Genomic DNA, 24,117 nt, shown 5'->3' on the forward strand with positions numbered 1-24,117 from the left:
CAATAGAAACGTTTGGACACTCCAATTCACCATGATTTTTTTTTTATAGTTCAGAACCAAATAATTGTATTTCTTTATATTTCTCAAGTCATATTCAAACACCAGGTGAAATTCTCCCCACAAAATATCCCAAAGTTTTCATTTTTACTGTGCTTGGTATACTGCCAGATCTAGCATAAAAATATAATACCAATAGCAAGAGGGGCAACTCCTAACCTCTGTTGACCTTAGTTGAGAGGAATTTGGTCCATATCATATGGGAAAAATTTGCTACCACAGCTGCGATTAGCTTGGTTTGAAGAGAGAAAGTTTTGCCAATGACATTGAGAATAATTGCAACTGTAATATATATCAATTAAGGACCATCTTTACTATCTTTCAAAGTATCTAAGGGAAAAAAGGAAACTAAATTTATATTTTACTCACTGAACTAACTGAAGGAATTGTATAAAAGAAAACAAAAAGCCTAATTACTGCTATTACCCATCAGTGGAGAATTCCATGCTAATAATAATTCCATGCTAATCAGGATCTAGGCAAAGATTTCTTCAAAAGGCGAAACAGAACTTTTCATATCATTTCTGTTTCCATTAGGTCTTGATTTTTGTTTTAGAATAACCAATAGAACATATGAATTCATTTTAGGATTTATATTTCTCCTGAAAAATTACTGCTGGATAGATGTGGGAAATAAAAGTGCTATGGATAAGATTTAAAGAGAGAGCTACCCTTGCAAAAAATATTTAGTTCTGCATATCTAAGCATTTTCAACTTGCTAGCATTTTTGCACATCATCATTTCTCCAAAAGAACAAGGATACTAACATTAACATTTGCTCTAACACCTGATCGGCTGGACATGCGGGAAGCCCTAGAACTTACTTAAGATTCCAAGATAATATATGGAAGCCTGGGTATAAAAGAAACAGTGAAAAAGGAATGACTGTTTCCTAGTGAGCGTGATGAGTAAAGCAGAAAAGAGTTACAATAATTGCCCAAACTGCACCTGTACAATTTATTCTGTGTGGTAGACCTGAATACATATGCAATATTTTCCCAAGGAAATATAGGTCTCTTTAGAAAAGTTGATAAGAAGCAAGAGATAATTATGGACTATGTGATGTTGCTTAAATTTAATATATTGGTCAGAATACTAAAATACAGCTGATTCTGCAATATTCAAACAGTGCAGAAGAAAGTGAACACCCTCATGCCAACTCCTCCAGGAGCGGCCTCCGCCACTGAGTGTGATTTCATTGAGGAGACAGCCTCTGACCAAGGCAATTCTCATGATCTCTCTGGACCTCAGTTTCTTTATTTTAAAGAGAGTGAAGGGCCCAGATAAGGTCTGCAGTCTTCTTTTGTTGTAATATTTGATTATTCTTCTGGGTAAGGGATCAATAATTCAAGAAACTCTTGACCAAAATTAGTACACGTTTGGAAAAAATCAGAGGATTCTGAACCCCAATAGTATGTCCCCTTTGGAAAACAAAATTTAAAAAGAATCTTAAAGGAGTTTCCTACAAATTGCTCACAACTGGAAATAGATCAAATGTTAAAATAATTAAACAGCTGTGATTGGCTATTGACAGAGACATTTTTTTTTTCTTTTTTAATCATTACCTTTGTATTCACCTCCTGATTGCATGCAGGAACCAGCCACAGAGAGGGCATAGATAAATTCCACTGTAATTCCCAAACCATATTTTAAACTATAGTTGCAACATTTTTCTCTGCAAAACCTTTTTCAGAGCTGATAACATGTGGAACAATGGATTGATTTTAAGTCGCAGCTCTTTGTTTTCCAAGGCCCTCCCTCTGGCAGAGCAGCCAGAGAGCCTGGAGGGGGGCTGGGGGAAGGAAGGGCTGACAAGCAGGGAGCTCACACCTTTCTTAATGGCTGGTGAACAATCAAGAACTGATGGTATTAGTGAAAGGTTATTATTTGAATTAATCATACAAGTTTAAAACAACTTGGCATTTTAAAATGTTTCTAGGTGGGCGTAGTTTCCAAACTGCAATTGCCACCTCGTGTAATACCTGGCATGTCAGGAGGGGTGTAAGGCCGCGGGGGGGAAGAGCGAAGATGGTGGGGAAACGTCTGGAATGGAGCCTCCGCCATCCTGTAAGGGGTAGTAACAGGGTTCTAGGCAGACCTGGGCAACTTTATGATCCCTTTATGGTGTGGAGAGAGAGAAAACAAGGGAGAGAAGGAAGACAAGATCAAAAAGGAAGTGAGATGAGAGGGGAGAGAAGAAATGGGAAAAAGAGAGAGGTAGATTTAAGAGCTGGCTGTAGCTTTATGCTAACGGGTTATTTCAGGTAGCAAATCATATCCTTTCTCTGTTGCAATTCTCCCATCTATAGTAATGGTCTGGTTTACTACACAGAAGTGTTAAGTGAATCAACTGTGATAATATATGTGATGGTAAAGGAACAATACAATGGCATTGAAGAACTGGAGAAAGAAAACAATAGTAGGTAGTGTGAGGGAAATATAAGTATTTTCTATCTCTCCTTGAGAATGAGTAGTGGTTCAACCCAGCAAACAGCAATCGAGTATGCACTGGGAACCAGGCACTGAACTAACTTATATGCCAGTCAGGGTCTCTGGAAGAGCAAAATGAATAAGACAATCTTGACATTGAGGACCATATATTCTATAAGAGGAGATAAATACTTTAACAAACCATTTTGGTAAAGTATGTGAATTAATCTAATAGAGTCTGCACAAGTTGATGCAGAAGAACACAGGAGAGCTCTAACCTGGTCCCAGGGGCATGTGCTTGAGCTGATGCTTTCAAACAAGGTATGCAAAGAGTGCAATGGTGTTGCTAACAGACTAAACAGCAAGCACCAGGCTCAGAGAGGGTATGAAAGCATCCTGTGTGCCTTGTTGCCATTAAAGTATGATGTGGGATATAGCTAGGGTTAGGTTTGGGGCTGTAGAAATAAACAGTGCCAATTCATGTACATTTTACAAAGTAGTTTAGACTCAATTCTGTAAGAATTGGCACACACAGAAGCATATGAATGATGAAGCTATATATGCATTTTATGTTATATAAACATCACATAGAAAGATTTTAGAAAGATCATTTTTTGGGGGGGGGCAATATAAAAGAATTAAAGAAGATTTTCATAGTAAAGACCAAACTGTGCTTTTTCTCTTAGGTAGGATCAGGACACATGTTATATCATCTGCCTCATTCAAAGAGATCACCAGCCTACAATACCTATTGGCCTTTGTTTTCTTTCATTCACTCTCCCTTACCTTCAAAAACAGTGAGATCTTGACACCAGCAGTTGTACATGGGCCACCCAGGTTTCCCATTAAAATCAACCAAATGCTAATTGGGATACAGAATTGGTAACTAGGCTGTCAATGATAAAGCACTATAACTAGAAATGCTTGTGTGTATGTGTGTTTGTGTGTTTTGATCCCTAAATTAAATAAACTAGAGAATTAAAGTAATACTTTAGATACACTTCATTAGGCAGAGATATTAATGACAAGGCAGATAGTTATTTTGTGGTTCATGTACTTAATCACAAAATTTTGAGATGGAAGCATAATTGCATTAATGACTTTTTTATACATACTCCTTGATTTTAGTGTTTTTAGTAAAGGTACATTAATGACACCAGCCCTGCAGTTATTGTCTGATAAGTCCATGAATCAAAAAAAAAAAAAAAAAAAAGGTAATGGTAGTTTAATGGTCCTATATTTTAGAGTCTGTGCAGTCATCTACTGTTGTAAAGTAATTTATAATTTTTAAGAACATTTTTAGTATGAAATAACTCAAAAAGAGCAATACTATAACTTCAGTTGCTTTTCAAGGGACTGGAAGAGAATGAATTCATCAAAGGTTTTAAAATAATTATACATTTCTGGAGCATCACATATTTGAACACAAATTATTTCTGGAACATTACTAGCTATATGTGTCTGTGTGCTTTCTCACAATAAATCTTTAAAAAGATTAATTATGATATGTACCATAATATGAAGAAATAGCTATTTGGCTAGCAATTTAAAATCTGTTAGCAAACATGTTAAAAAAAGGAGAACTGAAAAAATCTGAAGTCTTGAAAATTTCAAATATTTATGAAGTCAATTTGAGAAGTAACTTTTTAAATTGATTTTAAAGTTCAAAAAAAAAATTCTCAGGAATATGTACCAAGCCCAGAGAAAGAGGAATTATCTCAACTATGCTCCTCTTTCTCAGGTTCTACTGAGCTGGCTTCTTTCCTGCTTCTGTGATATTTATCAGTCAATCAACATACAATTATTGGGTGCCTTAATTCTCTGCAAGCAGGAAAGGATAATTTTCAGTAATTGAGTGGAAGTAGAAAAACATGTGAAAAGACTTACCTGATTATTAAAAAAAATTTAAATGCTACACATTATCTATGCCATTCTTAATTTAAATGTGATGGGCAGGTTTCTTTCCATTGAATGTTCAAAAATGCACACTTAACACAGTAAGATGGAGACCAATATTTCTGTGCCGAGTGGATGAAATAACTTTCTAATTTGTGCAGTTCATAACCCCTTGCCTGCCCAAGGATAATGATATTCTAGGCAGGAAACATGATCAGAATATTAGGATGTCAAAAGGCTTAGGCTGTCATCATATCACAAAAATTAAAATGTCTTTACTTAAAACCTTGTCTGTCACATGATCCTTGCTAGAGCTTTCCTCTCTAGTATCACTGGGTTGAGGATGATACTGTTTATTTTGCCATAAATACTATTTCCAGGAGGTTTTTAAACATTGGCTCAGGGCTGATACATGCACTGCCAGGTACCTCTTTGAAAGAAAGCTCTTTAGGAAGGATCTTTTGCACATTTAATCACCAGTTTTGTTTTGCTTAAGAAAGCAATAACAATAGCAGAAGTCCCTGCAGCCTATGTGATTATTTGAAATCACCTGCAGTGGCTGGTGAGGAGCATCCATCCACTTTGTTTCCTGAACAGAATCTGACTGTGCCTGCACATTTTTCTGGCTTTGAAACGGACACTTAGAGCCCCACAGCATAGTTAAAGATAACCTAACCAGCGGTAGCAGGATGTTTCTTTCTTATGGCCAGAGAATTTTTTTTTCTCAGTATTTCTCTCCATGTTGTTGATCTTTTTCCATTATCATGTTATATAATATGAGGAAAAAGATTGCATATTTGGACTAAAAGGCTTGAAGAGGAGGTAATCATCTATATATGACATGTGTATATAAAAAATATTTGCCTAGTAACTGCAATCAACTGTCTTGATTGAAAGTTACAAGCTGTTGCATGGGTTATTCACCCTGTGCTTTGGGTTTTCATATTTGTAACATACAAATGGGGCCTATTAAAATTTTCACATAAATTTTGAAAGGCTTAATGAGAAATGCTGTGAGAGCAGATTATTTATATTGACCTTAAACAGGTCTATTCAGGGATATTGTTTTGTGATTAAACACTATCTTAGTTGACACTGAAAAGAAAAGCCTTTCAGCTTACTATCACAAAGTACGAGTCCCATTTTCATATAATGCAATGGCGTGCATTACACTGTCTTTTAATCTATCTCAAATACCTCCAACTCTGTCAAAGACAGGTGACCCTTTAAAATAACTACCTAATTCTGATTTGGAGAGTTGGTATAAATGTTCCATAGCTGTTCAGTCATTCTCACAAGTCTCCAACAAATCCTTTTAAGGTTTTAATTTGTAGTAGGCATATGATTGGCACTGGTGATCATGAATAAGTGTGATCAATATTACTGTGTATATCAATCAGGAAAAAGTATTAGCATTTTGTAATAAAACTGAGAAAATCCATGTTGACAATCATAGCTCAAACCAAGCAATCAGTGTAACCTAATTTTAACCATCAACGACAGTTCTTAGTATCCCTTATTCATCTGAAATTCAGTTTATGAGAAACACAGACCATTGTCCTCCAGGCCACAAGAAAGACTATATTACTAGCAGTCACAAGGGAGCTTTTTATTTTGACCTTCGATATACGCCCACTGAGTTTGTCATACCTTTCTTATCTCAATATAATTATCAATTCAAAAATTTTTTAAAATCTGGGTCAAATATGAATATTGTAAAAGAGCCAGCCTTTAGGTGTGACAATAACTGTGAAAATTGGCCGTCACTCTGGGTACTTTGGTGGAAGTTGGTCTGAGAAGCCGGTGACTGAGTTTGGTGACCTGAGCTCCGTCAGGGACGTTCAGCCTCCAGTGGAGGTCGGCACAGTGTGGGTATCTCCAGGGAGGCAAAGAAGGGGGAGTCTCAGCTCCTTGCTGCTGCCCGTCCAGCTGGGGACCTGCGCCAGTGGGCGTCCTGCTTCTCTGGTCCCGCAGACCTTACTCGGTGTAGTGCCAAAGGCCAGAGAGCCAACCTGGTCGGGCTACTCCAGCCAACTCCCCCATTTGACATATGGAGAAACTGAGAGCCAGAAAGAAAAAGATCTCAATAGAGGGCTCCTGGCCTGTTCACGGCAGAGCCCAGGCTGGGACTCAACGGCGCTTGGCCACAAACAGTGCCTGGGTCTTAAGTAAAAGCACCAGTGACGGAATTCCTTTTCCTTACAAGCGTAGTGTCATTGAAGCTTCCCAGGCACCTTGAGAGGTCCCCGATGTACAGTCTGTGCTTAAGCCAAGCCCCGCTGTCTTCCAGGGTCAGGTTGGCTCTTAACGGGCATAGTTGCTAAGCAGGCTGACAGATGCCTGCGTTGCAGGGATTTGGAGCAAGAGGAGCCAGGAGTTGTTGAAAATGGGGAGAGGTCGTTCAACACTTACAGCTTAATAACAGGTCTTCCTTGCAAAAACGTAGGGACGGTGCCACAAATAAAAGGATACAGGATCCGGTGCCTGCCCTGGGTTCGATTTGTCCTGTGTGATCAATGACAATGCATCTCCCTGAGCCTCTGTTTACTTATCTACGAACCAGTGATGATTTATTCTTTTTATAAAGCGCTCGGCATAGTTCTTTTTGCAGAACGAATGTCCCCAAACTGACAGCTATTATAAAGAAGGTAAGGTGTAAGATATGATTACAGAAATAGGTGCTTGCTGCACCTACTGCTCTTCCATTTTATTTACATTTTCCTTAGAATTTTTAATAAGTAATAAATTCACATGATATACACTGTCAAATGTGCAAAAGGATATGGGAGAATAAAGTCAATAAAAATAACTGTGAAAATTAAATGAGTGCATGTTTAGAATGTTCCCTATCACATAAATCATTGTAGAGTAAATATTTCTTGATTGGAAAATCAAGAAAAGAGTTTATTTATCTAGTGAAAATGTTACCTAGAAAGTGGCTATTTTAGTCATGGTCACAAGTAGATCAATGTCAAGTCTGAGTCATATATTTATCTGTGTGTGAGTGAAACTGGAAATTATAGAACAGAACACAAGGAATTTTTTCTGGGAATTTGTTAGGACTTTTTATTCCTCTCCCAATGATAGAGAAATAGTAGTAATCCTGGTAGACATTCCATAATAGAAGTCATTCTTTTGCACAGTATATTTGTAGTAGGCATGATGATTTCTCAATGACGCCACTATTGCCTAATTTCAATTACTGTCAGTCACATATAGAAACCACTTTCCTTTAATAAAAAAGTTTTTTTTTTTACTTTTACTTATTATAAATGTATAATTGGGGAGGAAGTTTAGATGTTTTGATGTCATTTCTGTCATTGTCATTGTTATTCTGAATACAATGCTAAGCAAATGAAATAATTTACTTGAATTAAAAAGATGTTAAAAGTCATAGTGACTTTTCCCTATTTTTTAACAATGTAGAAAATAGCAAAAGTCTACATTTTGAATAGTGTTAGAGCTTTGTAATAATTGGAAAGAGCTTCTATTCTAAAATGCTAATGTAATAATGATTGATAATGTTTATAAAGATAACTAGATTCAATATATGTGTATATATATATATTAATCTATTCCATGTGTCAAACAAAGAGTATAGGATATGATTCTTGTTCTCAGTTGTTTTACAATTCAAGAATTAATTAAAGTATTTTACATATTCAATGAAATTTTCTACTCTACCCTATTACCCTCTCACATGGAAATAACCAGAATCTTGTCTTTACTGAAATTGCTCCATCAGTAAAATCACTGAGTCAAGCCTACATTTCCTGATCACAGTTTCCTAGGATTTACAGGTTAATTAGTCAACTACTCCCACCATGACCATTCTTCAACTTTTTCAAGACCCAAATTCACAAACATCTCTACCCTCACCCTGTGTATTGATCACTCTCCTGGTTTCTGTCCTCTCTGTCTAGGTTACATTCCATGGTTCATTCACACAAAAACACATTATTAATAGCAACTTACTATTCAGGATAACCAAACCCATCTGAATTGATACTTAAATGAAGTCAGGATAACTAACCTCACCTAGACCTTCATCACTGCTTAAAAATCCCATTATGTTGTCCTGTTCAGCTCATAGTTCCAATCTTTTGGACTCACCTAAAGCTCTTTTTACTTCAAGTTCTTTTCTCATCTTTCTCATCAGATATGCTGGGCACTAAATTCCCAGGGAAAATAGAAGCCATCAGATGGGAACCCACTTAACTTTCCAGTATCAAAACTATGCTTGTATTTCTAACCAGTTTTCATTCTTTCTCCTAGGACAATAGAGGGGGTGTACATCCTTTAGGTTCAAGTCAACTGCACTCTGATTCCATCCCTCCTCACCTTGTCAGGAAGCCTTCACTGTTTATTATCTGCTCTGTTCCCTGTGTCATCATCCTTTTTTATCTAGGGGTCTTCCCATCAACATATAAAAATGCTCCCCTCTCCCTCCAACCCTATTGCCTTGTCTTTCTTCTGTCCATTCGTGGCAATACTTGCCTAGAAAGTTGTTTATACTTAATCAGTTCCATTTTCTCACCTTCTACACACTGTTCAGTCTACCTTAGTGTCTCTTCTGGGCTGTAACAAAGCCAGAAGGGACAAAGTGATATACTGGCTATAACAAAGTGGCTGTAACAAAGTGATCACTATACTGGCTGTAACAAAGTGATAAAAAAAAAATCTCCTATTACTAAAATCAACAGTCATGTCTCCATCTTCATCATTTTTAGAATCTCAGCACTTTTACATTTTTAACTGCTCTCTCTCTCTCTCTTGAATTCCTTTCTCATCTGAGGTTTTGGTTTCTTCTTCCTTGTCACCTGCATTCGCTCTGGCTTTTTTCAATTTGCCAACCACGATGCAGATGAACAGATATTTTCAAAATACAAAACCAGTCTTCATTGGCTCCCATTTTCTCTTAATATAGAGAACCATATTTTTAATATGGCCCACGCAACAATGAATGATCCAACCCTGACTCCCATTCTAACAGCAGATATTAGGTTCATGCAAGAGGAATTGCGGTTTTAGCATTGTTGAAATTTGTCATTTGCTATTGGAACACATTCTTAAATAAATGTGGTTATGTTATACATCATTTTAATGTATATTTCTCACTTTATTTTTTTGACTAATGACTTATTACTTGCTGTTTACTTTATATCTATTAATAGAAACCTTTCCCTCTTTGCTTTCCACATACCAGAAAGTTGGCCTTTTAGTCCTTCAACTATTCATTCTCTTTTTTGGTTCCTGGACTTTGTACATTTAACTCACTATTTATTTCCCTTCTCCCAACTTCAGCTAATTAATTTTCATTAAGTTTAGGTACAATATTGTCCTTCGAAACTTATCTTACCACTGCTTTCTACCCTGCTTTCCAAATTGGGTCAGGCATCCTTGGTATTTCATGGCACTGTTCAGTATGTAGTTATATGTGTATTTGAAAAAATTTATTAACATTTTTCTATTTCGTTAAAATTTAAATCTGTAAAACTGTAAATTTTGTTCACTCTTGTGACCCCAGTATCTATACCTGAAACAAAACATTGAAATAAATATTTGTTGGATGAATGAATAAATGAATGAAGGGATGAAATGACTGGGGTAGCTTGTTGTTGATTGCTAGATGTGATAGAGTTCTGTGCTCTTTAATGTATATTTTAAAAATCACTGAGTACTTTTGATAAATGCTATTGAGTACTTTTGAATTAATTTGATAACAAATTCTTAAACATATTTATCATTCGCCTCTAGACCTCGCCCTTGAGGGTAGGAGTGTATTTTTAGTATCGCTAACTTCCCAGAGCTTAGCACTGGGTTTATTTCACAGGAGGTGCTCACTAAATGTTTGTTGAATAAATGGCAATTGGTAGCACAGAAGGCAGTTGTACAGATTAAAAGCCACAGTAATTCAATGCACATTTGGTTTCATTTGTAGAAGTGTGAGATTAGAAAGAGAAAAGTTACTGCTCTTTTCTTGAATACGATGAAAGTGAACAACTAGAGGTGGCTTAACAACTTCAAGTTCCTTAGTTGATTCCTATTAATAATCTTGATTCAAGGTTGCTATTTTCCAATAATATTAAGAGAAAAATACATAATTTTCAATGAAAAGTGTATTTTTGAAAAGGATAGCGGTAGGATGAATTCTTGACACAGGGACTGCTAGGCACTTGCCTGGTTACTGTTGGGTGCTGTAGGATCTCTTTCTCTGAAGATTGTTAAGAATTGATGACAGTTTAGGTATAGTTCTGCCTGGAGCCATAGGAACTAATTGGATGGCCCCACTACTTATCAGTTTCCACTGTGAAGACTGCTACAGGAATTCTCCCTGGAGATGGCCCATAGCAACCAGGACAGAATAGCCACACATTGAGGAACTTCAATAATCAAGAGTCATGAAATGCATTATAAAGAAAGCTTGTTACTTATCACTAGTGTTTGAAGAATCTGGGAATGTTTACATTTTATATGATCTAATCATCCTTTCTAGCAATATTAAGCTGGTGTTAGAATTACAGCTATTCCAGTCCTTAGTTTGATATAAATCAGTCAACTATTTGTGGAGTGGCCACAGGGTGTTTTAATATGGCACTAGATGCTTGGAATTAGCAGTGCTCCTTCAGGATTTATCAACTAGAAGGATAGATAAAATCAGTGAAAATAAAATCCTTACAGACACATGGGCAAAACTAGTACCTGTAGAGAAGTGCAATCTTGGGGAGGTGAATGTGAAATTCTGTAAGCAGGATAAGACATGGAAATATTCATAGAAAAAGTAATGGAGAAGCAGCTTAGAATCCACACAGAGAAGAAATGATGCATTTGTCAGATAGAAGGGGGAATTGATTTCAAATACCTGGAAAGGCTGGGAAGACATCTATTTTCAAGAGTGAGAAAGAAGATTGAATAAGCAGACAACAAGACAGTAGATGGGATTAGTGGGAACACAGGGTGTAGGTTTGGTTTATATACATTCAAGAAATAAATTGATCCTTTGAGATGTCAGTCTGGGCTACTTGAACACATGCACAAGGTATCCTTGGCTGGGTGAGAGCCGTTGTTCCCACGAGCACTATTCCACTCGACGATGCCTATATCAGAGTTCTGTGCTGGCAAAAGATCAGATTCAGTCTAGTCCAAAACCTGAGTTTATAACTTAGTGCAGCCGTATTCTGTATTAGTTGTGTGGGAAGTTACTTAAATTCTTCAGGCTTCAGTCTCCTCATCCATAAAATGAAGGTGTTGAATTAGACTGATTAGTTCTCAACAGAAGCAGTAATCCCCCTGGGGGCTTTTGAAGATTTTGTGAAAATGCAATTTTTGGTGTACCATTTGGGTGCACTATAACCATCTAATGGGTGAGAGCCAGGGATGCTAAAGGTTTGGCAATGCACAGGATGGTAGGGATGGAGGGCTCACATCATGCAGGATCTTCAAGTGTAAATTTTCAACAGAGAAATCCTGCTTGTAATTATCCAAGCCTATAACCTAACTGAGCTGAAAAATAGGAATATAATCAGAAGAACTCTCATTAGCATGCACTACAGCAGGTACTGATAAGAACTCTAAAAAAAATGAAAAAGTATTTATTGTCCTAATGACAATTTTTAGACATAGACTTCACTCATAAACAATGGATTTCATTTTCTTTAAAGAAGGAAGAACTGAATTTTTGTTAAAAACTTAAGTTTTTGGCCGGGCGCGGTGGCTCACGCCTGTAATCCTAGCTCTCTGGGAGGCCGAGGCGGGCGGATTGCTCAAGGTCAGGAGTTCAAAACCAGCCTGAGCAAGAGCGAGACCCCGTCTCTACTATAAATAGAAAGAAACTAATTGGCCAACTAATATATATAGAAAAAATTAGCCGGGCATGGTAGCACATGCCTGTAGTCCCAGCTACTCGGGAGGCTGAGACAGAAGGATCGCTTGAGCCCAGGAGTTTGAGGTTGCTGTGAGCTAGGCTGACGCCATGGCACTCACTCTAGCCTGGGCAACAAAGCGAGACTCTGTCTCAAAAAAAAAAAAAAAAAAAAAAAAAAAAAAAAAAAAAAACTTAAGTTTTTTACTATTATACTCTAATTCAGTTCAATATTTAGAGAAGAGGAAACAGGAGATCAAAGCATTCTGATCTATCAAAGCACGTGTCATATTTTATTATTTTCACTACTTTGACATCCAGATAATTCCTCTCTCCCATGCCTCCTGTATACACACACACAAATCATTAAAATAATTAAGTCAGGCAACACTACACCACCTCTGCAGGGATAATGTTGAAAGGTTTTCTAAATATGGTGGCATACAAATATTTTAGTAGTATGATCAATACGTTTCATTCTGTAGGGCTTTTTAATTTGCATGTTTCACTCCTTGAGACTAAAGCACAATAAAATTGAGCTTTTTACAGTCATATATTTCAACTTTGAAATATGATCATCTACTAAAACAAAACCTACGGGGCAGAAAGACATTTTCCCATTTTGCAAATCAAGCAGAAGCATGAATGTTTGCCAGGCTCCCTAGCAGCTCTGCGCTAGGTATTGCTCATCCCTCTGATAATGTGACCTTCAAATGACAGAATTGGATCAAGAATAACACATTTTGATGGTACTTGTACAAGTAATGGAGCTGCTGTCAAAAACACCCAGGCTGGCCATGAAACTTGAATATGGAATAGGTGCTGTGGGGACAGAAGTAGGAGCTAATGCTTTCACTGTAAATGTTTGCCTCTTATTAGTGTTTAACTTGCAAAAATTATTTGACATCTGATATCGAGTGATTTGGAAAACAGGATAATCAGTCCAATGGAGTTACTGCAATGGAAAGAAAGGTGTAACGGCCTAATAATAATGTTGGTTCATGGCATACTAACAGATTCATTGATACACTCATTCAAATGTATTTATTGACTCTCTATGTCAGATAATATGTTCAAAACATATATTTTTAAATGTGTTTTACCTAAGAAAGGGAGGGTGAGGAATAAAGGTTTGTATACACTCTAAAAGAGCCTTTGGTTGAGTTGAAGGAGCTAGAAATATCTGGAAGAGCATATGCTTGACAGTGTTTCATACCACACATTTGTCCACTCGGGAGGGAAAGATGATTTCAGTTTTGGCAGGATTGCAGAAGGCTTCTTGGAGGAAGTGTCATTTGAACACGATGAGGAGTGATTAGTAGTGATTCTAGCAAATGGCATTCTGGTCAGATGAAATTGTATAAATCAAGAACGCCAAAATGTCCTCTGGGGAATAATGACTAGTTCGATTTGACTCTTGGATAGGGATGTATTAGAGAAGAAGCCCAGAAGTTAGGTGCATGGCAGTGCAGAGAGGGAGAAAGAAAGAATAACAAATTTGGGTTAGGAGATAACTAAAAGCCAATAAAGCAAGTGCTTAAAGAAAATTTTTAGAAAGTTGAATAAGTATGGTGAATACAATATACTGTTCTTCTCAAGCGTATGCTCTGGGAGTGTTAACTTTCAATAATTCTGTGACATTTTGTCACACACCAATCATTCCCCAATACTGGGTAAATCCAACTATCATTTCTTTCTGTTCCCAGTCCCTGAATAAAGAATACTGTTGTTTGGAAAGGAGTCTATTATTCCCAGAGAGCTTGACATGCTCAACAAACATTTTGAGCAAAATTCAACACTTGACTCTATCTTTCTACTCACAGCTGGTTGGACCACGCATGGCTAATTCAGAGGCTGTCCTCTGAGTGGCCAGCAGCTGGAGCTCTGCCTCGCAGGGTCCAGTGGGATGGATGCACCAATTAGGATCTCTCCCTAAGTGGTTTCAACAGGAGACTTACAGATAAAGGATAGCAGAGGGCACAGAAGTCAGAAAAGAAAAAAGGGAGTCTGCAGAATTTAGGAAGGGCAGAAATCGTGAAATACAGAGAAAGAATGGGAAGAGCTAGGAGAAGTGACAGAAGCAGAGCATGCAGAGAGGAAATAACCTAGGAGGCCAGACTGCTATCCTGTGAAAGTCCTGCATACAAGTTGGGCCTTTCTTTAGCTGACATCTGGGAACTTGGAGTTTCAGAAGGTTCTCACCACCCAAATACCTAAGAGTGGCTCACTGTGCCAGAACTGTTTGTGCAAACAATCTTGTTTATGCTGAACATCTGCTTTCCTTCTGGGACTCTGGAAGCTTGGTATGTTTCAGGCAGAAGCGGCCTATGTGAGCATTCCCAAGCAAATACCCTGGGCACTGAGTCTCTGACGAGCTTCCCTGGCAGACAACATTTCACACGTGTTGTTGCAACTCATTGCTGGGGAAATTTAGTACATCCTGTGCAACTCCACTGGGAGAGAACCTTTGGAAGCTTGTGGCTGGCTTCCTCCAGGTTTTACCCCATACACCTTTTCTTTTGTTCATTTTGCTTTGTAACCTTTTGTTGTAGTAAATTGTAGCTGTAGGACTATAGGCTGAGTCTTGTGAGTCCTCCTAGTAAAACATCAAACCTAGAGGTGATCCTGGGGACCCTGGCACACAGAGCTATTATAACAAGTTGTAACTAGACTGGGGAGTCTATTCATCTGCACATCTGTAGCTTAGGAAAAAAGAATAATGAAAACAGATATGGATACCAATGATTGGTGCTTGGTGCTAGGTGCTGATGAAATATTACTAGAGATTTGTGTTATCCTCAGTAACTCTGAATGACTTTCAATTACATTCTGGATTTCATAAAGACTCATACATAGAGATTAAAATCCCACATTCCTTTATTTCCAATAACCTCCTGTTACTTAAGGTAAGCCAAGCATGCCTCTAATTGTTTCCTAATTAACAATTGCCAAAGAAAATCATACAACCAGGAAAAGCAATCCTGCTGCCAATATATGGTTTCTGACCTTGATAGAGCCTTTGGTAATACCTGGAGATGTTTTTTTCTGTTCTAATTCATCAACCTTTTGTATGATGTTAGCATATCTTCATTGCTCTAGTTAATGATATAGCATCTATATTCTTCTAAACTAAATGATTGGAATATACATTGTCAACCTCTTTTTATCCCTCACACACAGCCAATGAACCATCAAATCTTATCAGTGCACCCTCCCCAATCCCATAAAACTCTTCCACACTTTCCTACTTTTCTGCATCCCTACCACCATGGCCTTAATGTATTTCCTAACCGTTGTCATCCTAGTTAATTGTACAAGTTTTATTTTCCTTTTCTTCTTAGTACTCCCTTCTCTCCACTATAATCCATCTTCCACAAAGTCATTAGAGTTATTATCCAAACAAAGTAGTCATAAGCTTGGACTTTAAATCAGATTGGCAAAGTTTGAATCCTGATGTTAATACTATCTTGCTGTATAACCTTGGACAAATAATGTACCTGTTCTGTGCCTTATCCTCTTTGGTAGAGTAGAATATTAATAATAGCTATGAAGATTAAATTTGTTAATATATGTAATAAATATACAACAGTGTCTGGAATTTGGTAAGTGATCAATAAGATATATTTGATTCTTTTTCTAAAAAACTTACATCTCTTTTGATACAAAACAAAATGTGCAACATCTGTGTGAACATATTGCAATTCCCTCTAAAAGAGTAACTGCTTCCTTATCTTGGGTCTTAAAGTTCATGATTTCACTTTTTTTTTTTTTTTTTTTTTTTTTAAGAGAATGGGTCTCGCTATTTTTCCCAGGCCGGTCTTGAACTCCTGGGTTCAAGAGATCCTCCCACCTCAGCCTCCCTAGTAATTGGGATTACAGGTGTGAGCCACTGCACCTGGGTTGATTTCACATTTTTATCATAGAATATACCACATCAAAGGTCTTCTCCAAAAGATCATAAGCTCTAGATCAAATTAATCTCAGTATTTCCAGAATGAATGAATAAATGAATGAGTGAAGCCTTTGAAGTAGGCCCTTTTATCACGGTCCAAATTAAGTATTACATTTTTCTGAAGCATTAGTAGTTGATAAAATTATCAAAAAAACAAAATACAGCTAAACAAATAAATATGATAAATATCAAGCCAGAATGTTCATTTAGGATAAATGGACTAACTTATGTTCATTTAGGATAAATGCACACGCCCATGTAAACAAATAGGCCCTCTCTAAATCTTTCAGAATTTATACTAAGTATGGGAGGTTACAAAACTATTGTTAGAGTAACAGCTGAGATACTAACGGGAATAGACATTTATGGAGGCACCGACTGTGTGAAAGGCAACATATTCGATTTTCCTCACAGTCCTGAAAACACAACTGGATGAATAAACAAGGAATAAACAAATTCTAAGAAAAGGCAAACTAAGTGACATGGTAAATGTCTTAAGAGTGTTCTAATACTCAGAATGAGAGTGAAAGGCTCTATTAATACTGATGAGGGGCATACGGTCAGGCTTCAAGGGAGAAGTCTGATGTTTGTTGATGGCATGAAAGATGAGTATGATTTGAACAGATGCAGAAGACAGAGAAGCTGTGCTCCAGAAAGGGGAAACAGCATGCTAAGCTATATTAGCATATCATTGTTTATCATGCTCAAATCGTACCAGTGGTCTGATAAGGTGGGAGATCAGGCTTTTTGGGAATAGGCCCAGACAAGGGTGGACAAAGTGACAGGGATATGGCATATCAGGGACTTCAACTCTGGACCAAGTGAAAAAATGCGAGCTATCACACCTGGACTACCTTTGCGTATGATTCACTTTGGAGCAACTGTTGTCGGTGATTAGAAGAAAATTCATGGAACATAATCTGTAATAACACTCCTCAAATGTGGTGGAGAAAAGGAGATCGGCCAGCAGAAAACCAGTTGAGACATTTTTGGGTTGTTCCTTATAAAGCACAAGATTGACAAGAGACAATTTCGGTGAAGATAGAACAGGCTTGATATTTAAGCAAAGCATTCAAAATAACATCCCACTGACTGAAAGCAGGCAGGCATTAAAAACACAAACTCATAACATGAAATGCTCACAGGGATAGTTAACATTACCCTCTGTGGGGCAGCTTCATTCAGTTGGCCTCGCAAATTTACAATCAGTGATTCCAAGCAGTAAATTCATTAAAACCAGGAAATTGCTTAATTAGTTTAAAGTGACAAACACTTCTAAAAATAAATGTTTGAACTACATAGATTCCAAACAAATTTATCACAATCAGAACTGTTACAGTACACCTATAATGACTAGAAAATTAATTCATGGTAATAACATGTCAAATTGTATGTTTGTTAACTTGCTTTCTCCCCTTCTACAAAACAAAAAACAAACAAACAAAAAACCCTACTTGTTTCAATGGGTGTTAAATTTCCACCCATCCTCACTCACAATAGTTGTGCCATCTTGAGGGCATACTGACTTATTTCCAACCTATTTTGTTTTCTCTTTTATTGCCCCCAACATACCTACGGATGTTATTGTAGACTCATACACGATGGAGATGCTCTAGTCTGTTTTAGGAACCCAATACAAAGTCTAATTCAAATGTAATGTGTTAACTTTACCCAAGCTCAATGGTTTTAAAATAATGTGTATGAAAATCTATACATTTAAGCTTCACTATGGGCTAAGTTGCTGGAAAAAAAATTAACATTTGATTATTAATATGCTAAATAAAGCTGTGGTATTCCCATGGACATTTATTTTGGAACATTAGAAAGCATATGACCAGTGCATTAATTAAATGCTATTATCACAGAACAGCCCTACTATAAGGCCTTCTGATCTCCCTCCACAGCCGCCCACACCTTTCAGAAGGGCTTGATAGCTCCAGCACTCTTTCAGTTGAATTTGTAGTAACAAATAGAGCCCATGAGATACAGGTTCAAGTTGCTCCTGGTACACATATAACGAACAAGGCCAATCTAGAGCAGAGCAGGCGTGAGTACACGGAATGCTAAGAATAATGGAAGCCTAATATACATCGTTAGTAGATTCCATTTTGTATTCACCCTCAAGTTTAGAACAAAACAACTGTCTCTTAATATAATTGTGATGTTTCTAGAATTGAAGATACCATTTTTACCTTCTTCCAGGATCACCACTGGGAGGCACAGTATAGCCAAAGGAAAGGGGAGAAAGCCATCAAGATTGTAGTGACTGGCTTCTCTTCCCTGTCCTGGGAGAGGTCACTAGCTAAAAGGGAACACTGAGCAGCAGCTACACCAGCGGTTAGAACAGCATAAACACCCAGCTGATTATACCCGCATGACATTAATACACTGCCATCAACATTAAACCTTAAAGCAGTTTGTAAAACATTTCATGTATTCTGGGGAGGGAGTGCAATGAATAAACAGCAGCCTCAATGATTCATTTGAACATAACATTTTTATCTTTAAAATAATATTGATCTTATTGGGTTCTAGATAATCTGGTATATGCATTAATTATTACCAAATTATAATGTGTTCCTAAAAGGGCACATATTATCCGCATAAACATAATAAAAAAAATCTTTATGATCAGTATAACTTCAGTGAATACCAAGTGAATTGGCATGCAGGTAAAAGAAGAAACCATGTCACCCAGATATTTGAAGTTTTCTAACCTGAATTCATTTAGTATTTAATTTATAATAATAGTATTCATAATAAATTATATGAGTTATTAAAAGACTTTTAGGAGTTGATTGTCACAAACCATTTGGAAGTTTACTTTCCTGACACTGATGTTTAGGGAATGCATCTATATATACCAAATGTGTAAAATGAATGAACAAGAAAGTCTCAGCCAACATAAAGAATTGTTAAGGAAAAATATTAATAATGATCTTAGAATTATTTTTATGATTTATGTAAAAAAGTAAAAATAAACAAATGAAATATTTCAGCAGTTCTCCATTTTAAGAAAAGGGCATAGATTTACTTACAAGAAATCTAGAAGTCAAAGGAATGAAATTCCATCAGCAGCCTGCAAATTAACAACAACAAAACCTAAGACAATATTATTTAACTCAGGCCACTTAATTGAACAAGACAGAAGCAACATGATTACATACTTTATGATTCAATACTATACATGTATAGCATTAATGAATGATAAATAATATTAACACTAATTCTTCTTTCCAAAGATGAAACTGGAACATACTATAAATCTATCTGTTTTTGTTTGTTTGTTTTTTAAAGCACTATTCTTCCACAGGATAAGCAGTTCAAGCTGTCAATTTGATTGCGTGCACGCTGAGGAAAACAACCAGAAGACTAACACAATAATGGAGAATTTTTAAAAGAATGGAATTGTATTTCTAACTAGCATCGACACATATTTAGAAACTCAGGATCACAGGAAAAATGATGTGCTACGTCATTGTGGATTTCCAATTAGTTTTAGCAAGTTGTTGTATCTAGATGCTAATACAAGAGGATCTACAGCCTCCCAACAGTCACTGATGGAGCGTTTGTAGTTCAGTAAGCTGCTGCAGTGTCTCACTGATGTAAGCTCTGCTGTTTTGACACTCCATCCAGATGCTCCGATTTTGCTTCAGTGACTCAGAGCTGAGTCTGAGTACCTCAAAACATGGGTAAAAAGAGTTATGGTTAAGGCAGGGTTGGAGTTGCAATGAACCGGTGTCACCTGCACTGATTTGCAATCCTGGAAATGGTGTGAAAACAGCATGGTGGTCTTGATTGGTCACTCATATGGCTAAGGGCCAAAGGGAACATAAATGAATTCAGGTGTTTTTTTTTCTCTTTCTCTCTCTCTCATTATCTTTTCTGTATCATAATGACTCAGCGTACAAAAATTTCATGATAAAAGATATAAATCCTATGGAAGGATCTGCATTTTCATAACAGACAATCTTCTATCAGGGTGCTATCTGTCATGCATTTAAAAGAGTCTGTGCTTATATATGCATAATCCATAACATCCTTGGGTTGACCTATATAGATTACCAAAAGATCTAACATTGGGTTTTGTTAAATTCCTTGTCTCCTTTATCCATAGAAATTATTGTGAACCTGCTGATACAAAAAGCATACCCATAGAACTTTAATCTAGGAGGAGTCTTCCAACAATAAGATGAGTTTTTAAATGGGTAGCAGCTTTTGTGCAAGCTGTATGTCAAGCTACTTGACAGAGTTAAGTAATACAATTGCAAAGTTAAATAACAGAAGGGAGAGGCATTAGGAGGCAAAGAAAAGATAGAAAATTCGTGTTTTCAGATGAGATCTGTGAGGAGGAGGAGAGTCATCTTAGTAGGGAGACATAAGAACCCTCTACAGTGAACAGAAGCTGAAGAGAAATTGATTTGGAAAGAATAGGGGCATAATCACGATGTTGAATAGCACATTCAATAATGAGCCTGATTCTTGGAAATGCTCATGTGAAGGTGGAGCCAATAACTCCGAGAGTGACGCACACCATAATTTCCTCAGAAATAGAGCTACTCCTCACCCCTAATGAGAACAGTCTACATGACACAGTTGCACGGAGTATTAAAATGAAGGCGAGAGGTGAAATGAGAAATCTGAGGGGTACATGAAAAGTGATGGGATTTCAGGAGAACACCCACCACCATGGAAACATGCCACGAAGCAGAGTCACTAGCCATGTGAGGACGTGATGGCAAAGTGATAGCTTATCTTTGGTGGAAGGCAGCTTGATGTAGTTCTATACTTTGCAGAGATGTCCATTAAGAAATCCTTGAGAAAGGGGAGAAGTTACATAAAAGAACTTGAAAGCGTAGACAATTTGAAACTATTATAAAAATGAGGACATGGTGCTGATTTAGTGACAGCATATGTTTTAACACACGTAAAGTAGAAAGTTAATAAGTCTCACTTCTGGGATCACTTCTGATATTAAGATCTTTGCTTTCACAGTCAAGCCGAACAGTGATCTTCAATAGCAAGCCAGAGCATGAGGCAGGGGACTGACGCAGGGCTGGGCATATTGAGGATGGTCACCAGAGTCCTGGCCAGGGGCAGGAGGTGTGGTAGGTGTGAACAGTCACAGAACTCACAGCTCGACATGCTAGAACACATAACTGGCCTTCCCGTCATTTGTCCTTGAGTTTCCTGTGCTCACAAAGTATATTTATGATTTCTCATCACACTGCCTCTTAAGCCCTCTTCCTTTTCTGGCTTCTTCTATTCCATGCCTTCTGCATCACAGTGGTTTCTACCCGCCTGTCTACACCAGTGTGCTAAGCAGCCTCCTCAGAACAAACCAGCTCTTCTCAGTGTAGTCTATGATTTTATGTACTACATAAAATGTACTACTTTTTTGTGATTCTGTCCATTCTTCCATCTTCTCACTGACCCAACCCTTTAACCAATCCCTTCCCTATATATGCATACACTTTGACTCCCCTGAGAAGTTTGCTAAACCATAAAGGAGGATAGAGATGAGATAGCTTGTGGGGGGGGGGGACTCAACATAAATACATACATATATATATGTATGTATTTATGTTGTGTTACACATATATATGTATTTCTCGAGTCTAAAATACGCCAGAATTGCAGTTTCAATTTTATTTTTCTAGAATCGGGTCCTTGGAAATTAGCCCATCTAAGTTTATATTTTATCTCAGAATCATATTGCCTAATCCTCTGACATATAGGAATTGATTCAGTGGGAACACTTGTGTCATAGACAAAACAGCACAATCTATCTGGGGTCTGTTATTTGTCTCAATCACTTAGATTGTTTCCATTTTTTTAAAATTAACAGAATGGCGTCTGGCATCTGCCAAATATAGCTCTGACAAACAGGAAGACTTGACTGAAAGAAGCTGGCGTGAGGATAGAGAGAGAACTGACTGCACGAGGGCCAACTGCATTTCATTCAGATGGCACGACGCGCTCATCAACTTGACTCCCCTTGTTAAATGCCTGCAACACTGTTGCTTTAATCTTCAATTTTAACTTGTCCTTCTTAGATTCCAGTTTCCTAAGATACCCCTTCACACCCTTGGCCTTCACAGTGCATCATTCACTAATCTTATTGTCCCCATCTGGTGAACTTGCCATTCATTCATTCATTCACTTTTGAATGCACCTCTGAATTAGGCACAAGGGATTGATAAAAACACATACTCATACTTTTCCTTTATATAATGAGTTTATGATCAAATTGTGATCAAATATCCAGGATATTTTCTTATGAAAAATTAAAAAAAAAATAAAACGCCTGACTATGACTAAATTCCAAATGAATGATATAGATCCATAGCACTTATGAGAAAGTGGGAACTATTGTGATCTACAGTAATTCATTCATTTAGTACAAATGTAAATTATCTGGCACTTATCAAACTACTGGGTTAAAAAAAGTTACCAAAGTTAAAAAACCAAAGTTAAAAAAAGAAAAAGACCAAGCCATATATAGCTTTCAGTTGGAGAGATATATAAATAGAGATATAAATATATATAATATGCTAGATAGCAATACATGCCAAGAAAAAAAATAATGCATGTGAGGATAATAAAAATAGTTGGGGAGAAGTTTCAATTTTAGATGGGATGGCTAGGAAAGTTCTCCATACTGAGAAGGCAATATGTGACTAAAGACCTACACAAAATGAGAGCATGAATCGTATGAATATTTGAGGCTAAGACCACACAAAGGCCGTGAGATGGGGGCATGTCTTGGGTATTAAAACAAACCAAAACATTCCCAAATTAGAATGCCATGGCGTGTAAGGGAGACTATCTGAAGATAAGGTTGGAGAATATTAGTGCTTCCCATAGAGAGGTTTGTAGTTTATAGTAAAAATGTTGGCTTTTACTTAAAACCAGATGTCTTTGGAGAGATTTAAGCAGAAAAGTGACATGATCTGACTCCTACTTGGACAGGATTACTCTGAGTGGTATCTTGAGAATGACGCTGGGATCAGGAGGACAGAACCAGGAAGACCGATGAAGAGACTATTCTGTCAGTCCAAGGTGAAGAGATGACAGAGGCCCAGAATGGGGCAGTGGCCATGGAGGGATGAGAAGTTTTCTGATACTGGATATATTTGGAAGGCAGAACCTAAATATTGGTCAGCAACCTAATTGCTGACCAATTACATGTAGGATGAGAGCAGAAGAGGCAACACGATGAAGTCAAAATTTTTGATCTGAGCGATTATAAAGCTTGAAAGGTCAAGATATCTTTAACTGACTTGTGGAAGACTTGGGGAGGGACAAGGTGGATGAGCAGGGGTGAGGGTGTTCAGAGGCCAGCTGTGCCTGTGCTAGGTTTGTTTGCTTGTGGTTCAAGTGGAGATGCCAAGTAGCCAACAGGACACACCAGCCTGCATTGAAATACAACATTGGAAGTCACCAGCATGTAGAACCCATTATACTGGATAAAAGCAACAAGAGAGGGAAAATAGACTGAGAGAACAGAGATACAAAGATTGAGTACAGTGAGTATTCCAACATCTAAAAGTGAGAAAGATGGGAGGAATAATTAAAGGCGTCTAAGAGAGACCACTTGGAGAGGCAGGAGGCACGCTGTGCAGGGGTGATGCCCTGGAAGCCAAGCGAAGAAGAAGTTTTAAAGAGGTAAGTAAGAGTGCTCTGAAGAGTGATGGCTTAGTGGAATGCTCAAGTAAAATGAGCACTGAAAATAGTCTCTTCTATTTAACAAGGCCAAACGTGGTCACCAAAGTGTGCTTTCTCTTCTATGTGGTCACACAGCTAGGCCATATTCCCCAGCCTTCCGTGGGACTGCAGGAGGGTCAAGAGCCGATGCCATGGACAATGCAGTGGGAGTGGCAGTGGAAGCAGAAAGCTTACTGGGATTGGCTAAAGGTAG

General features: G+C 37.5%; 1 protein-coding gene across 6 annotated transcripts in view; it reads right to left on the reverse strand.

The window, feature by feature from the left end:
- TENM3 (teneurin transmembrane protein 3) overlaps positions 1–24,117 on the reverse strand; it is a 2,406,934-nt gene that overhangs the window by 1,392,170 nt on the left and 990,647 nt on the right. For all 6 annotated transcript variants that reach the window (XM_076010707.1, XM_076010706.1, XM_076010703.1 and 3 more), the window contains exon 5: positions 19,235–19,275. The gene's annotated coding sequence lies outside the window, so the exon portion shown is untranslated. The remainder of the gene's footprint in view (positions 1–19,234; positions 19,276–24,117) is intronic.

The sequence above is a fragment of the Microcebus murinus genome, chromosome 15 (genome assembly GCF_040939455.1).
Source record: "Microcebus murinus isolate Inina chromosome 15, M.murinus_Inina_mat1.0, whole genome shotgun sequence".
In the NCBI taxonomy this organism is placed as follows: Eukaryota; Metazoa; Chordata; class Mammalia; order Primates; family Cheirogaleidae; genus Microcebus; species Microcebus murinus.